Source organism: Dasypus novemcinctus, chromosome 29, assembly GCF_030445035.2.
Source record: "Dasypus novemcinctus isolate mDasNov1 chromosome 29, mDasNov1.1.hap2, whole genome shotgun sequence".
Lineage (NCBI taxonomy): Eukaryota > Metazoa > Chordata > Mammalia > Cingulata > Dasypodidae > Dasypus > Dasypus novemcinctus.
The window spans coordinates 40,264,034-40,281,780 of record NC_080701.1 but is presented as its reverse complement, the minus strand read 5'-3'; the positions used below and the strand labels follow the sequence as shown (position 1 = coordinate 40,281,780).

The 17,747-nt window shown below is 51.0% G+C and overlaps 1 long non-coding RNA gene across 1 annotated transcript; it reads left to right on the top strand.

The window, feature by feature from the left end:
- The first annotated feature begins 7,402 nt into the window (after positions 1–7,402).
- On the top strand, positions 7,403–10,190 carry LOC131276577 (uncharacterized). The gene is made up of 3 exons (XR_011647737.1): positions 7,403–7,466; positions 8,645–8,719; positions 10,075–10,190. It is a non-coding gene; the product is annotated as an uncharacterized lncRNA (long non-coding RNA).
- The last annotated feature ends 7,557 nt before the right edge of the window (positions 10,191–17,747 follow it).

Genomic DNA, 17,747 nt, shown 5'->3' with positions numbered 1-17,747 from the left:
CCTATTGTGTTGATCTGCAGGATTCATATTAAATGGGAGCTAGACCAAAAGAGGGAGAGTTCACTCACAGGGGAGAGTAGTGAACACAGAAAAGCATTTAGTGTAAGTCTTAGGAGGGGTGACCTGATATTTAGCCATTTTATTTTGTTTAGCAGCAAATCACTAGGCCAGGACTCAGTCCAAGGAGGATTATCTGAGGCTGCTTGTACGTGAAAGCAGAGATGGCAGCGACTCAGGGCACAGGCAGCCCACCACAGAGGTTGAGAGGAGGCACTTTTATCTGACTCTAAATACAATTGGATGACTCTGGAAGGATTCTGGCACACACACAAAAATGGATGGATTTCATCTCATTTTAACCTCATCATGGTATAGACTGAGACAGCAATCCAGGAGTGAAAGTGAGTTTCTTAAACTCACACAGCCCTCCCCAGTCCTGTTGTGAATTTTATTGAATGCTACATCCATCTGTTTATTCCATGTTTGTCTGTGTATTATCTACATGGGAAACAAGACTGTGGAGTTTGCAGTATTCTCCCCACTTAGGCTTGATTTTGCCATTGGGAGCCAGATGCTAGAATGATTCCAACTGTGTCAGTTAGGAACCTGGGGAGGCCTTGGTGACTAGTCTGGGGTCACAAAACTGAAAAGAAGGAGTAGCTGGGTCTGAACCAGACTGGATCTCCTCATAGCTGGGGACTGAGCTGCACACAGGCCTTCCCAGGTAGCTGTGGGGAGGGGCGTGTTGGCAGAACTGTGTCCAGTTAACAAGGTGATCTAGGTGAGGAGGATACACAGACAGACATGCACAGGGACTTTTGTAGAGTTCTTACAGTTGAGGGACCCAGGTAAAGGGACCAAAGAAGGTGACCTCACTTCCTTGGTGAGAGACCCCAACAGAACTTGGAACTCTGGTAACCAGGCACCCAGATTCCAAAGGCAGCCCCTTCCCAGCTCACTTGGCAGGAGACACCCAAGAAGGAACCATGTTCTCCTGCTGTATTCCTAGTTCATGAGGCTGCAGCCTCAACCAAGTCAGGAGTGAGTCCCCATTGTTTTCAACATTGGCTCAGGTCGCAGTCACAAATTCCTTGGCCATCATACAGGAGGTACCCAAAGGTAATGTGGGGTGAGTGAGGGACAGCTAATTCAGCACATGCCACCTACTCTGCTTTTGCTTAGGCAGCTCCATGTCCCACCAACCTCCCAGTGAGTAGAAGACATGAGCAGTGGGACCACCTGGGATGGAGCAGACTGTCAGGAATGGGAACCCAGTAGGTCCTTCCCTGTCATCTGCCAGATCATGGCTGGAAGGGTGGGAAGTCTCATCTTGGGGTGACTCCCATGTGTACCAGTGTTAACCCTGAGCTCTCAGGTGTCATCTCCTCTCCAGTGGAGCTGGAGAGGGAGCAGGCACCCATCTGTGTCTGATCAGGGTCCCAGCTCAAACAAGGAGAAGCTTCCCTTGTGGAGTAGGGCAGTCCACTTGCTGATGTCTCTTGGCCAGTCTGCTGGGCACTGTATTCACAGAGCTCCATGCAGGTGGCTGTCGAGGAGCTGGAGGGTGGCCTCATCTACACCATCTCTCTGTAGAAGATGCAGGTCCATCACGGTCCCAGCATTGGTTCTAGGTGGGAGCAGGTGACAAATGAGGTCCTGCAACAGTAGGGGAGCACCCCAGGTCCTTTTCCCCACCCTAGCCTCTCCCTTGCTTTCTTCCAGGAATTTCACACCTGAGTGACCTAGTATCCTGCTTCCTGAGAAACCTGGGTCCCCACCAATCACCCACCACAGTGCCATTCCACAGACCAGGAGGCAGATCTCTTCAAATGGTTAAAGGAATAGCAGAAAGGAGTCTTTTCCATGGGGTTCCCCTCAAAGTAGGTGGAAGGGTGGGCTCACTTCACATATATGTGTTTTTTGCTGCTGTATTTTTGTTTACACTCCCTAGCCCCATGTCCCCAGCAGCAGTCTTTGTGAGCTGCTTCAAGCCATACAGCTCTCTCACTTAGGTTCTTGCTGTCACCAATAACTTTCCCCTTCTCCTTCTCCTTCCCAGGTCAGGAGCTGAGACCTGACTTGGCTGCCCAATATTCCAGAAGGGAGGCAGCTTAGAGCAGTGATTTGGCCTTTGGTGCTGCTGGACCTTGAACTGTCCTCCCCTGTGGCCCTGTCAGCACTGCTGCTCTGAACACCTCCCACTTACCCTGATCCCTCCTGCCCCTGGTAGAGGTTCCCAGGAAAGGGATGACTGAACAGAGGACACGCAGACATCACTTTCAACAGTGAAGGTTAAATACCTAAGGCTGGAGCAGTTCAGTTATCACCAGCTGGCTCTTTGGGTAGGAGAGTCCCTGCACCCTGCCTGGAACAGGCTCTTTTCATTTTCCTTCATTTTCCTGATCTGGGGTCAGTGTGGCAAATGGCATAGTCTTGTGGTTCTAGCTCCGTGAGCAGTGAAGTCCTGAAAGTTGTTTACTAACCAGGTGGGTCTGCTGTTCTCTGAGGTGTCCGTTCATATCCTCTGGACTGCAGGGGCCTTTCTTTCCCCAGGGCCACTCCAGCTTTCTGCCCCTTGCTGAGTCTAGAATCTCATCTTTCAATTATTTCCTCACATCAAATTCAATTTTAAGGCTGAGGACCTTTCTCTGCCAGAGGCACACACATTCCCCCTTGGCCTCAAGTCACTGAGGGTTTAGGTGTAGCAGGTCTGCCCACAGCCCCAGCATCACCTGGGGGTCTACAATTCTGCCTCCGACCACTTGTGCCTCTTCTGTCCCACCCTAAAGGAAGAACAACTCAATCCTCATGGGGAGGAGAGCCACACGCTGCGGATGGTCAAGGCACTCAATTGGGAGAAGCTGGTGGATCACCTGGTGCCCGCCTTCCAGGAGGGCAACCTCATGTATATCAGTATCTTTGTAACATACTGGGTCTTCACCACCACTGAGCAGGTCCTAGACTGGTTGTTCCACAGGTAAGAGCCAGCCCCATCCCTGACCACTTGACTGCCCTGCCCCCAACTTGCTTGTGTCTCAGAAATGTCATTTCACCCATTGGCCTCGTGTTCCTCCTTGGGACGGGGAGTGGTTAAAGAAAAACACTTCAAGGTTGATTATAAGGTCTAACTGGGAGAATCCATGGAAAGTGCTTCCCAGAGCCTGACTCAGTGGACAGGGTGGCTGGAGCGGCAGTGCTGTTCCTAGGCAGGACTTTCCTCTTCCCAATGAAGACGCTCTCAGTCTCTCCCCTTTACTTATCCCAGTTTTCTCATTTCTAAAGGAGGTTTGAGACCTTTTCAGTGCCTCCAACCTTGGTGTGGTCAAAGTAGGGATCTTTGTAGGCCAACAGAGGGTCCAGACTCACCTTAGGTCTGAGACGGTGCTGCTTAGGACTCATTGCTTCACCAAAGAGTGTCTATTAGTTGCAGACACTTTCTGAAGCATGTAGCTCCATGAAGTGAACAAAGTGGACAAATTTTCCTGCTCTTCTGGGTTCTATTAGAGTTGGAACTGCAGGCAGTAACACGAGTCATCTTAAGCAGGGGTTGTACTTAGTAAGTTAGCTGAGACACACTCACGGTCTCCCCTAGATATGGACGTAAACGCCATGTCAGTGGCAGGCAGGACATATGCCTTGAAATGAAAAAGTGAGTGCACTTTGGGAGAGGGGGAGGGGCTTTCCTCACCTGAGACCAGTGTGGGGAGTTGGGTGGTCGGTGGCAGGGAAGGGCTGGGCAGAACACTGGGCCCCACTCATTCTATGATCCCCCTGGAGGGCTGAGTCTAGAGGCTTCCCCCTCCAGTTGGAAAGGAGTCAAAGGAAGCTGTGGGTGGGGTCCTGAGGTACTGGCTGCAGAGGACCCTGGGAGCTCATTGTCAGTCTCTGAGAGAATCCTTTCCTACCACAGCACCAAGACCCCAAAACATCATTTCATGCAAATCCACGATAGGAGGTGGTTAGGAGCCTGCTCCAAATCTGCCTTGGACCTCAGTCCTGTCTGCCTCTTGCACGGATGGCAGGGCCAGCTGTGCCCCTATCATTAAGGAGGGCAGTGTCAGTGGGAAGAGGAGACACGTGACACATGGCAGAAGATGAGGCAGCCCCTCAGGCCAGAAGTTACTGGGTGGGGGCCAGGAGGGCCCAGGACAGAAGGACAGACCCTGTCCTCTCATTACTCACATATTGATGAAACTTCTACTGTGTGTTAGTGCCAGGCTAATAACAAACCAGTCAAAACTCTTCCCTGTCCTTATGGGCTTTATGTTCCAGTGGGAGGGTCCCTGTGGGCAGTGTGGAAGAAAGGCCATTTTCTGCCTCTACTGCCCACCCACCTGCCCTCAGCTTCCTCTCCTCCCTCCTGAGCACCTGGTTGAACCAGTACTCTGAAGATTTCCTACAACCTGCAGACTCTCCCTGCCTCAAGCTGCTGGTGGCCCATGGCCAGGTGCATTTACCTGGCTCTGCCCTGGAGCACCAGGCCATAGTTCTCTTTCAGAGAGGAGTCATCCTGAACCCTTTGAGGCAGACACCCTGTGCTCAGGGTGGTAGCACAAGAGCTTGTAGGGTGGGGGCCAGGACTGGACCACATAGACAGGACCTACCAGAGATTGCCCTTGGGCCAGGAGCAAGGAGGAGCCTTAGACAAGTCACCTGGGAGACTGCAGTCTGGGAACACCTTTTCCGACTGGATATTGCCCTTGAGATTGTGAGATCTTCTCTGTATTTGAAAGACACTTAGAGCAATTCATAGTGTGGGACCTACCTCTTCTCCAGTTCCTTTGTCAGCTCCAGAGCTGCAAATGCCTCCAGTGCAACCTGTGTCACCAATTCCACCACCTGCAGCAAACACAGGGGTGGTTCCAGAGGTTGATTTGGCTCCATTGCCACCTCTACTGCCAGCTACTGAGTTTGCACCAGCGCTTGCTCTGGAAGTAGTTCCTGATGTATTACTTGTTGTAGCACCTACTCCTGAGTTGAAGGTGGCTCTAACACCACCACAACAGCCACCCAAAATGTTAGGATCCATGTCTGTCCTGAAACAAGACCATCATATATGTCATCAACTGGAGCACCTTCTCAGGAGGTAGAGGCAGCTACATCACAATCAGCACATGTTCCAGAGCCTGGGTCTCCAACAATGCACCAGATGCAGTGCAAGAGGCAAGCCCAGTTCCACCTACCTTGCGACCTGGAGGTAGAGCCTGCTCCTTCAGCATCAGAAGCACCAGCTTTAGTGCTTGAAGAAGCTTTGATGCCACCTCCACTGCTCCCTATGGAGGTAGCACAAATAGCCACTCTGAAAGTAGAGCCACATGCTGCCAGACTGGAGGAGGTCACATCACCATCTGCATCACAAATTCCTGAGCTGGAGGCAGTCCCACCACCACCTCCAGTGCCACCTGCAGTCTATGTCAGTATGCATTCTGGAACTACAGCCTGTTTACTCACCTTCAGTAGCACCAGCTCTTGAGGGGAACGATTGTCTGGCAGCATCACCAGAGCCACTGCCAGAACTAAAGTCAGCAGCAGGGCAGGTTACAACATAAGAACCTTCCTGCCCTTGGCCTGAGACCTCAGACCACCAGCTGAGTGAGGAGAAGGCTAACCTCCTGGCTTTCTCTCCTCAGCTAGTGGCAGAGCAGTTGACATGGATGGATGTGATGAATAGTTGTGATCAGCAGGGTGAATCTGGGCAGATCTTCCTCCCAGGATCTGCCACCCCAGCCTTAGCATCCTCTGATCCAGAATCTTAGGATCTTGTTCCAAAGCCTGGCTACACTCCCAGCATTGTAACCTGAGCAAGTTTATTAATCCTTAAAACTGCACTTCCCCTCTCTAGAGAGGAGCTATAGAACACTAAACATACCTGCCATACACACCAACTGTGAAGATCACATGAGAGCAAAGAAATAGAAAGCCTGAGGAGGCTTGGCCATTGAGGGTTGAAGGGAGCTCACTGAGGTGCAATCAGCTCCACGGGTGGCCCGCTCTGTTCTGGGGTCTCCATAACATTGACACTAATAAGACCCTGATGTGCACTGGATCCTTTGACAGTCACCCAAAACCTCTGCCCACCCAGGGACCCAGTACCTGACTGCTAGCAGGCCCAGGGGGCATTATCAGGAGGGACCATGGTACCATCTGAGCCTGTGGAGGCATGAGGCACCTCCCATGCTGAAGTTCATGAGAGGGACTTGAAAGTGCAGCTTTCTCTTCCCCAATAGGCTTGTGCTCTGGGTCACTTGAGTGTTAGGGCCCCTCAGGGACAGAAAACACCCCTTGTCCTCACCACTGGACCCTGACCTTGGCCTTTAGGGCCTGCATTATCTGAGCTGCATGGATGTGGGACCTGCTGACATCTCCTCTTCCCAGGAGCTGTTCAAGAAGGTGGTGCCCTATCACTGGGCACCACGTGGTCCCAGCACAACAAATAGGACAAGGAGTATATATAAACCCCCATCTGTGACATCATCACCCAGTTCAACCAGTGTAACCAACTGTGTCATCACAGCCTGCCTTGGGGACCAGAGTATGGTGGCCCTAGACAGGTCCAGGGTGGTGGATTACTGGATCAAGGTGGCCAGGGTATGCTCAAGGGGCCCTCTCTGGAGTCCTGGAGCCCTTCTGTGATCTTATTGGCTCTCAGTCCTGCAGGTCCTCTCTGGCCTATAGCACAGCCTTACACTATCTTCACCTATCACTGAGGCTACTGTCTCAGGTTGAGTGTGGTTGTCCCTCTCTGGGTCCACAGCATGCCCTCAGGATCTCCCTGTGTGTTTGTCTCATCCTAGAGGAGAGATGTCAGCTGAGGGGCTGAAGCTGGAGCAGGGGGCACTCAGACCACATCTCACTGCTCATTCTTTCTCCCTTCCCAGGAGTGCCAAATCCTCAAAAACTTCTCATTCTATGCCATCTTCTCTCCTCTTGAAAGCCATTCAATTCACTGTCTTAAGACATGGGAGGAAGTTTCCAGATGGGCAGGGTACTCCTGGGACGCCAAGTTGGACCAGGGACCTTGTGGGGGCTGGACATTGCCCTTCGGGGAGCCTAGGAGGCAGTGGCTCCTGGGCAAGGACTAGGTGGCATGCAGCTTTAGGTTGATGAGATCAAATGTTCTACCTCAGCACTGGTTCCCGTCACTGTCAGTTAGAGTTGAACCAAACGGGAGCATGTTAAGTGTTTACTTCTCAGCACCACTCTCTGTCCATTGAAATCTACACATCAGAACCAGCTGCTCAGCTCCAAAGTCCCATGATGTCCTGTAGCACTCAGAGCTCCCAGTTTCAGTACCACCCACCCAGGCAGCCCAAGTCCCAGGTGGCTAAATTAAAATGGATTAACCTTTATACACTCCTACCCACTCCCACCCTTCTCCTTCCTTCTTGCCTTCCCCCAGGGACAGCTTCCACCTCTTTCAGATGTTGTCTGCCATTTTCTCACAGAGTTGGGAGTTGATCATCAAGGTAAAGAGGAGGCTGGAGGGTCAGGGCTCAGGTGGTGGGGATGTTAGTTTTTCACTGAAAGTTGCTTTGAAAACATCCTTCTGGCCTTTCTGGTTGAAGATGTAGAGGGATATGCTTGATTCATGGGCAGGTGAAGGGTCATGTAGGGCAGTAGGCTTGTAGTTCTTGGGTTCAGTGGAAGTGGCTGGGATGTTCCAGGAGGAGATGATGAACTGGCAGGATGAGAAGTCTCCATCTGAGTGGGAGGGCCTCATAACTGCCTTGTTACTAATGATATGTGTGCCAGAGAGCTACGAGAAATATATGGAAGACAGGAAACCATGGCTGTCCTTCCTGACCATAACCGGAAGCTTCTACATTAAAGTGGAAGCAAAATTTCAATGCCCAGTGCTCCTGGCAGCTCCCACCTTACCTGGATAATCAGACCTGGCACCTTGGAGACACATTCCTGAGTGCATGCTGGGACTTGTCTGCACACAGAATATTCTAAGTGGACCCCTGGAGAGGGGATGCCCTTGGTATGGCTTCAGGCAGAATTTGGGGTCTCCACTCCTCTTGGCTGGGGCTGGCAGGAGCTGCTTACCTGAGCATCCAGAGAAATCCCATCCTCAAGCTCCATGGTTGGGATGACACAAGGCCCCAAACTACACTCAGAGGCCAAGAAAACCAGACACCAGTTACTGGTGGTCTGTGGTGGGGTGAGGTCAGCTCAGATGTGACCACTGTCTGAAGGGAACAGATGGTGTCCTCTGAAGCACCTGAGTGAATCAGTCCAAGTTGATATCCTCTTGGGGCTCTGTGTCCTCATGTGGAAAGGAGGCATGACCATCTAGTGTTGCCACCCTCACAGTGAGATGACAAGGCTCAAGGGAGAAAAGGAACATGGTTGAGCATTCTCATGACTCTGAGGGGTAAAGCATAATGGCCAGAGCACCCTTGGTGCTAGCATGCAACACTAAGGCCTCTGGACTCCCAATGAGGGGGTTTAGGTCTCTGTCCTTTCAACGGAGATAAACAGGTTCAGGGAGGCCAGTCTGCTTGTACAAGATCATGCAGGGGACATCAGGCATATGATGGCAGCAGATTTCCAACTTCCCACTTGATCCAAGTGTCCAAGACCACAGGGACAATATTTGAGGGATGGAGGGCCCCACTGACCTAGTCCTCAACCCTGGCAGGAGGAGATCTGCAAGTTCGCAACCTTGGAGTTGAAACCCACAAGAGCCCAGAAGAAGGTGCAGCAGCTGAAGAAGGTGAGTGTGCCTGAGGCCGGGAGCGTCAGGGAGGAGTGGCCCCAAAGTTAACATGGGGCCTTCCTCTAGCCCATCCCTCTTGGCCCCTACACCTGGAAAAGCCTCCCTTCAATGTCCCTGGAAACTTTAGGCCCATGAGCTGTGGGAATCCTGGGCGACTAGTTGCAGCCAGTCAGGGTAAGAATCTGGAAGAGCTGACACAGAGTGGATTGGATAAGGGAGGAATTAAACTTGGTGACTTTAGAAAACCCAGTGCTGGAAGGTGACTGCAAAGGAGTTTGTGGTCCTTGGAGTCTGGAAGGGGAACATAGGGAGTGAGAGTTAAGTGTCTGACACTGACCAGGGAAGGCTGTGTGGTCCTAGGAGTCTGAGATTGAGAAGTTTTCAGGGCATGGTCTGGGGCACATCTCAGAGTCTGTGCTCATCCCCACCCAGCCCACTCAGAGTCTGTGCTCATTCCTACCCAGTGCCACAGGGTGTTATCTGGGGCACTGTCCCATGCCTGAGGACATTTCTCACTCAGTTTTTGGTGGTGGGCCATGCAATGCAGGAGTATCTAGAAGTAAGTGAGTCTGGGGGCAGGGGCAGGGTGGGAAAGAGACCCAGAGGCTTGGGAGAAGAGGCCACTCCCTGAGCCCTGAACTCTCACCAGTGGGCATACAGGGTCTCCTGAAACCACACAACCTCCTGGAAGCTGGAGTGCCATGAACGTTTTGAAAATGAATAAAGGAGGCTTGTCCAGGGGCCCATCTCTTCATTGTCATCAGAGGCTGGGGCTAGAAGTTCTCTCTGTCTCCACTCTTAGTCTCCACACCTGGTGCCCATTGCCTGCCTGGTTCCATCCCTAGTCTGGGATGCCCTGTTTATGTTGAACCCTGCATTAATGCAGTGTGACATGGGCTCAAGGGCTATGGGTATGGCAATGGATGGGGGCCCTTCATGATGGATGTAAACTCTCCCTTCCAGGGGAGGATGGTCAATTTTGACAAAAGGAGGAAGATAAGCAGCTGTGGCCATCACTGCTGAGGTGGTGTTGGAATGGGGTGTAGGATGGAAAACAGACCTTCCTGGGAAGGACACCCCCAGGCAACATGCAGCTTCCTCTTAGTTTGATGGGGAGATTTTAAGGAGAAAAGACAGGGCCAAAGCCTTCTTCTGAACGGTGGGGGATATACTTGGATGAAAGACACCTTCATGGGGGATCAGCTGTATGAACTCAGCTCTGAGGGCAGGTAGAGACTGGAAGGGAGTGGAGATGTTAGGGACCCACAGGAACAAAACAGCCACTGCCCCCCTTCCCACCTTGCAAGCACACCCAGGCCTCGGCAGTGACTATTCCTTTCCTCTGGCTCCAGGAATACCAGATGATCACTGAGCTCCAGCAGCTCCAGGCAGGCTGCTGCTATGACTCTCTTATGACCAATGAGCAATTTGGGGCCTGGTTTGGAGACATGAAGCAGCTCAGCAAGAAATATAGGTGAGGCCAACACAGCATCAGGTCACGGTAGCTGTGGGATCACCATTGAGGTTCCTGGGTCATCATAGGATCTGTTGCCTGAGGACAACTGGGGTACCCAAATGCCAGCTGCTGTGCAGACAGTGGGAAGGAAACCTGAGGTGTGGCTCCTGAGACTCTACAGCTGCCACTCTGCCCTGCAGCTACCACCTGTTTTGTAAGCTGGAGCCCCCATCCCACTTGGACAGTAAGAACTTTAAGGACAAACACCACCTGGAAGGCATCAAGCCTTTGGAATGAAGAGTGAGTTCCCCAGCAAGGATGGGCAAAGGTGGGCTGGTTCAGGGCTCATGGAAGCTTAGGCTAAGTATGGTCTTGGGGGGCCTGACAATTTAGCCCAGGGATCCCAGCTCCACTCCGAACCAAGCCTGTGAGTTGGGTGAGTTGTCCCATCCCTATGCCTGTTTCCTCTTCTGTGAAATGGGGTGATGCTGCATGATCTCTAAGGGAGTCAGAGTCCCTGTCTACTATGAATGGAATGACCACTTAGCAGGGTGGTAGCAGGGGAGAAGTTTGCTTGCATTCCAGGGGAGGACCCCAAGGTAAGCCGACCTATCCATCCAGCTGCCAGGCCCCTGACACTGAGTCCAGTGGTAGCAGCACCCCCTACTTCAGTGTCCAGCTCCAGTGTGGCCCTGACTTCTGCAGCAGGAATGCAGCTGACTCACCTGACACACATGAGGCCAGCTTGTCAAGCTCTAAGGTGAAAATCCACCTGGACCATGTCCCAGAGTCCCCAAGATGGCCATGAAATGATGGTGAGTGCCCATCTCATCCCATGTCAGCCCTTGCCCTCACCCTTCTTCTCCTGTGCCTGCTTGGCCTTCTCTGGGTCCACAAATAGGTCAAGAATTGTTGACTCCTACAGAATTTCTAGACACTCCTAGAGATTCTAGAGCCACCCTAGGGTGCCCCAAGGCACCAGACCTTCTGCTGATCTTGCTATCACCCACGGTTGGGGCAGTCAACCTCTGCATCAACACAGAACTCCTCTGTTATCACATCAACATCTAGAGGAATGTCCTCCTCCTTCTCCACCATCAAACTCTGGGCCAGATGTTTCATCCCCAGGTGCCACAACCCATGGCCACCCTATAAGTGGCATGTGATTGACTATTGCATTGTCCATGTTAGCCTGGAGGACAATGGCCAGCAGTACAAAAGCATCATGGTGAGCTGGGTGTGAAGCTATTCCCTGGGGCCCATCACTGGACACATAAGAAATGACATGTTCCCTCTTTGCTATCCTGGAGCAGACTTCCCAGTTGTTGGGGATGGACAGACAGCCACCTCAAGAGACAGGAAGAGTGTGAGCTTGATGACAGTCAGGGCTCAGATGGTGGGCATAGGGGCTGAGCCTGGCATGCTGAGGAAGGCCTGGCAAAGGATCTCTGAGGCAGCCCTAAAGAGAAGAATGGAGGGGACAGCCTGCCAGACCCAAGGGGCACATGTGTTTGACCTGCCTGAGGAACAGCCTGGAGGCCAGGGTGATGGAGCAGAGGTCAAGGGGAAGAGTTGAAGTCAGAGAGGTTTTGGGAGCTGGGTCACATCAGGCCCTGTGAGCTGATGGATGAAGCTTGACTTTTCTCATAGGGGGAGATGGAAGTCACTGGCGGGTCAGAGAAGAACAGGGACAGCAGGTGATGTTTGGCTTCAAAAAGGAGATTGGACCTGTGGATGGAGACATAGGCCAGTGACGGGCTGATGCCATGACCCAGAAAGGATTATGGGTTCTTTCTCAGGCTGGTGGCCAAAAAGGTGTGAACAGGAGTCAGATCCTGGAAGGGATGTATAGATGGAGCCACCCCAGCATCCACTGCACAGAGGCTGGCTGAGCTGCCATGTTACACACCCTCCCTGGGCTGCACTTCTCTTGTAGAAAGGGGCAGGTGTGGTTTTACTAAGCTGTCATTTGTTGAATCCTTGACCTGAGCCCTTCCTGTAGCTAGGCCCTCATGGTCAAGGCAACTGCACCTGGACCTTGCTGACCACAGCTGCATCCTGGAGCCTGGGGCAGTCCTGGTGTGTTGTGGGTTGTTATCCAGCCCCTCCTCCTCTCTGGCATCTGAGCTTAGACTAGATGTTGTGTGATCTGACTGGGAAGTGTCCTGGAGAGGCAGGTCAGGGCAGGGGCACTTCCTGAGGGAAAGCCACCTCCTGTGATTGAGAGGCAGGAGGCAACTGAGTGAGGCCCAGAATTCACTCCTTAGTCCCCACCCTCTGCCTCATGGTCACCCTTTGTCCCCAGGGCCCTGGGAGTCCATAGCAGATGTGCAGGCTGAGGACCCAGAGGACATATTTCAGCCTACAGGGCAGGGGTTTGGACCCACAGTGGGAAACTACCAGAAGACAGAAGTTCTTGTAGGAGGTGGTCTGAGGAATGTTTGGAAAGACCCACCTCATTCCACGGAGGTGTCCCCAGGGGAAGAAGAGAAGACAGTGAGGGAGCTTTAGACCCAGGCCTGACCAGAGGTGGTTACATAGGGTTTCTGGCAGCTGCACTCTGGGGGAACCAGCTTCAGAACCCATGCCCTGAGGGCCTGTCCCTTGACCCACCACAGGTGACCAACCAGGAAATGGCTCCAGCTGTGATCTGCAAGGCCATGGAAGAACACAACCTGGATGGGGACAAGCCAGAGGACTACAAGCTGGTGCAAATCATTTCACAGGATCAAAGTAAGCCAGGGAGTGAGTTGGAGAGGGCAGTGGTGGAAGAGGTGGACCTGAACACCAGGTCCCCAGCCTGAAGGTTAGAGGCCATCTGGCCCCAGTGTACCTGACAGCAGGTGGGGTGGGCACCTTGTCCACAAACCAGACTGCCCAGAGCAGGCCTCAGTACCCTCAGCCTCTTCTCCCTTCCTTCTCCTTCTTCCTTGTGTACCCTTCCCCGAACATGAACCAGATTTTGGGAAACCAAGTTCAAAGCTAACAACATTGAGTACCCAGAGAATAGGCTTTTTGCATTGGATCATGAGAAAGATGCCCAAGCAGAGGGGCTCAACTTGAAAGGCATCCTCTGGGCAGGAAGGCATGACTGCACCATGACTGGTGCACACAAGCACCAAACAGGCTACAGGCCATACCTTTATGATAGTGACAACTAGACCAAATCTTGATCCCCTTTGGAGGCTCTAGGGAGCTGATTCATTATTCTAGAAAGTGGGAAAGGAAATAATCCAGAAGAACAGCACAGACCCAGAGCCAGGCGTCCTGGACTCTGAACCCTTAGATAGGATCCTCAAGCATCTGGGCTGGCTTGTCATACCCAAAGGGGAGAGAAAATTAACCAAGGTATGCACACATGGTATGTCTGTGCACAATAAAGTTAACTGGATTCTTGTCAGTGAGCTAATCACCCTCTCCCAGCCATTAGCCCAGGCAAATTAAAATGATTCCCACCATTCCTAGAAGTTGGTTCTAAATCTTCTCTTGTCTTTTCAATGGGAAATGGGAGCTGTGAGGTATGAAATAGAGCAGAAGGATCCATCCTACAGAACGGGAAGGCTGAGGATTGGATAGGTTGAGAAAGGAGATGAGTAGCCACACCACTGAGGCTGGAGCAGGAGTTCAGCCCAGTGTTTATGTCTTGCTGACCGTAGGCCAGGAAGAAAGGAGAAAGATGGGATCAGTGTAAATCCTTGCTGGGTGTCAGGCACTGTGTGGTCATGGAGGTCTTCAGGAACCCTGCTCGGGAGGTCTGGGCCAAGGCTGCCCTTCACGGGGCCCCAGAGTATTGTCCTGGGTAGTGCTGGATTTGGGAGCTGTGCACTGTGCTCCAGAAATCCAATTTCAGCTCTGAGATCCTGAGTTGTGAAGGCATTAGGGAATGTGGTGAGGGGGGAAATAGATGACCTCTTATGAGCAGCTCTGTTCTGAGTTTGGCAGTTATGAGTCACAAGTCACTTTTTTTTCTTCTTTATTTTCTTTTAAATGTTACATTAAAAAAATATGAGGTCCCCATATATCTCCCACCCCTGTCACCCCATTCCTCCCACATCAACAACCTCTTCCATCATCGTGGCACATTCACTGCACCTGGTGAATACATTTTGGAGCATTGCTGCACCACATGGACAGTGGTCTACATTGTAGTCTACACTCTACAAACACCTGCACATTCACTGATGGCCTTAAGAAAGCTCAGGGACTTTCAGAGATTAGGGGAATTGGGGCAGGGGGTATGTGGGTTGCTGCATCCCAGGTTCTGGCCTTTCACCTTGACCAAATCTGTCCATATCTCCCACCCCACCCTGGCTGGCCCCTGGGAATGGCATCTCCCCTCATATATTTTGGGGGAAGCTTAGAGTTTTCTCATTACCCTGAGCTTCTATGCAAGCTGTTTGATGCCATGAATCTGTCACAGGTAAGAAAAAGCCTTTGTGTGAACTTGGAAATCAGCAGGTGCTGACACTGCTCAAACACTGCTGTGCTGGTTGGTAAACTGCCATGGCCTTGAGTCCCCCGAGTGCTACCCTAGTGTCCCTGGCCCTTTCTTTGGGGCCCTAGAACCTCCCCATGATCTGGCACCTAAGGGGTTCATGTTTCATGGCAGGGGGCCTCAGGTCCCTGACCAAGACTGGTTTTCTTTATCTTGACCACACTGACAGCCTAGCTCCTCAGGTGCCCCCTCTTCCTCCCTCCCCCATCCTGACTACCTCAAAACTAATCTTGTAGCTGTGGTACTGCAGAGAAAAGCCACCCAGAATGCAGGAAAACAAAGGAAAGAAAACACTCTCAGACCCTAACATTTCTAAATCTCATACTCACTCCCAATCTTTCCCATCCAGGTCCCCCTCACTCAAGCGTTTAGGCTGCCCTGGGGCTGAGAGGCCCCTCACCAGGCACTTCCTTCTCTGCCTCTTCCTCTCCTCCAGCCTTTGAGAACTCCAGGAGGCCTTATCACAGCTCCTTGGCTGCCTGGGAAAATGCATGACCCCATGGCCCTAAGCTCCCTCTTCAGCCAAAGCTGATCAGCCTTTTCCTGCTCATTGTCTAGGAGCCACCAAGGCCTCCTGAGGTTGATGGGTTTTGTTGAATGGCTCCAGGAGAAGGGCCCCATGTGGCCAAGAAAGGGAGGCAAGGTAGATTAGGAAAGGAGCTTTCCATGAGCAGGTGGAAGAAAAAGCAAGTGTATGTGTGTTGGAGATGGATTCAAGGATCTATGGGATGGATCAGTGACAGTTACCCTGAGATTTTCAAGGGGTGTGGAAAGAAAAATGACCACTTCCACTGTAAAAATGTTTAAATGTAACATGTTTAAGTATATAAAGGAAGGACATGTCAAATGAAGACAGCCTGCTAGCTGAAGTGATGAGGGAGCAGATCTAGGAGTAAGCTAAGAAAGTCAGACAAAATAGACAGAGCAGAGCTGAGGTCCAGAGAGAAAAGGCACAGAGAGAGAGATAGGGAGAAGGTTGGGAGTGGGTGTGGGGAAAAAGGAGGTGAGCTGGGATCCAGGGGAGACAGAGAAAGAGAGAGCAGCCAGACACCAGTCCCCTCATCCCACTGTTATCTGCTCAATACTTACCCCATGGCTAAGAGAACTATTCTGCAGGGGCCACTACTTCTTGCAACCCAATTACTGAACAACACAGACTTAGCCAAGAGCAGGTGCCCAAGGACTGTTAGAACCCAAACTCATAGATGCATGGGCTTTCCAAGTGATCTTCTATGTGAGTGTCCAGAAAGCCATTGCTGACAATAAGACCATGGTGGCTTCTGATGTTCAGGAGTAGTGATCCAAAGGATGCCTGCATCCTGGAGGAACCCAGGGTCTCTAAAACAGTCCTAGTGTCATGTCTGAACCTGGATGCAAGAGGTCTGAGCTTGAGGCACAGAAGAACAGATATTCCTGGCTCTCCACTTTCTGAGATTTAGACAGTTCTTTGAAATGTCATCACACTTGTCCTCATTCACTACATGTCTACCCTTGTCTGGATCCCTGGAAAACAGTGAAGCTGTTGGCACTAAGATGAGCTTACTCCTAAGTGGGTGTGACCTAATATGATCCTCAAATAACCAGATTCACTGAATGCCAGTGTTGGAAGGATTGCCTTGTCCTCTGTCCTAATATGATCCTCAAACTATCAGCACAGGAATATTGCCTTGTCTTTCCTCCATTGGAGGTAAGAAATGTCCCCCAGAATATCCTATTGAGCACAGCTAACATATCACCTCTTCTAGAAAGTCTACCCTGGTGTTCCCCAGACAATATAAATAGTTTCCTCCTCCAAGTTCCCATAGAACTTCTCAGGCCCATTTACTATACTCATGAACTTGAGTTACAGATGGTTGTTTTCCTATTGTTCTCCTTTCTTTTGATTTCCAAGGGGTACTCATGTTTTATCCATTCAAACCCCTCTTAGTACTTCTGTGCACCAGGCACCAGCTGGGCTCTGGGATTCAGAAGTAAATGGGACTGGATCCTGTCTTGCAGAGCTTAGAAGACATTTTGGGAGAGATGATGATGGATGATTGCAGAAAGAGCTCTGAATGAGGACTCTGACACAAGCAGGGGCAACCCCATGCCTTGACAGCTATCCTGAATTGGTGCAGAGGAGCCTGCCTGGGAGCAGGAGATCAGCCATACCTCACTGAGTGTAATTGAGGAGGTTTGGTGGCAGTGGTAGCCCTACCTCTTGTTTATGGAAACTGAGATTTAAGTTAGTGGCAGGGATCAGATGAGAACCCAGTGGTCCTGACCCCCTATCTATTGGTTGTTTGACAATGATTGATATTGTTTAGTGAAGTTATGTCTAAACAACTCATTCATCATTCCTTCATTTCTTTATTCCTTCCAGGGGCCTACCATGTTACAGCCTGGAGATGGGGAGCAAAATCTGAGAGAGCACTTTCTCCACAGTGCTGACAGCTTAGAGAGTGGGGGAACTTTGATTGCATGATGGGAAACTTTGATTAGGTCACTTGATTAGATCACTTTGGTGCCTTTGCTTCAACTACCTCAGTGAGTTGTGACCCAAGTTGAGTCTCCACCCTCTTGCTGGGGGCTTACACAAATAGAGAACTGGAAACAGAAACACAGAAAAATATGGATGCCATTTTTGCACTGTCATGTGAAAGAGGACTCCAATACTAGCAAAGCTGAAAGAGAGGACAAGAGGAATCCCTGGGGCCTGAGAGAAATGCCAGAGGCTGGAATCAGTGGAGCAGGCCTAAAGCAAAGAGAAGTTACCATCTTGCTTTGTCATGTGGTGGGAGATCAGGATCTGACCAGCAGATGACCATTGATGAGAACGCACCTCTGGTGATGCCTTGATTTGGACATTTTAGCAGATTTTGGACTGTAAGCTTTTACCCTAGTATATCTCCATTATAAATGCAAACAGACTTTTGGTGTTTTTGTACTGGCAGACTTGGCATACTAAAATAAAAGGATTCCTAACAAACAGTAAAAGATAAATTAAAAGCTCATGAGATTTCTGTGTTTTCTATGTTTCTGTGTTCTTATTTCTGACTCATGGCTGGAAAATTTTAAACTTAAGCTCTAGACAC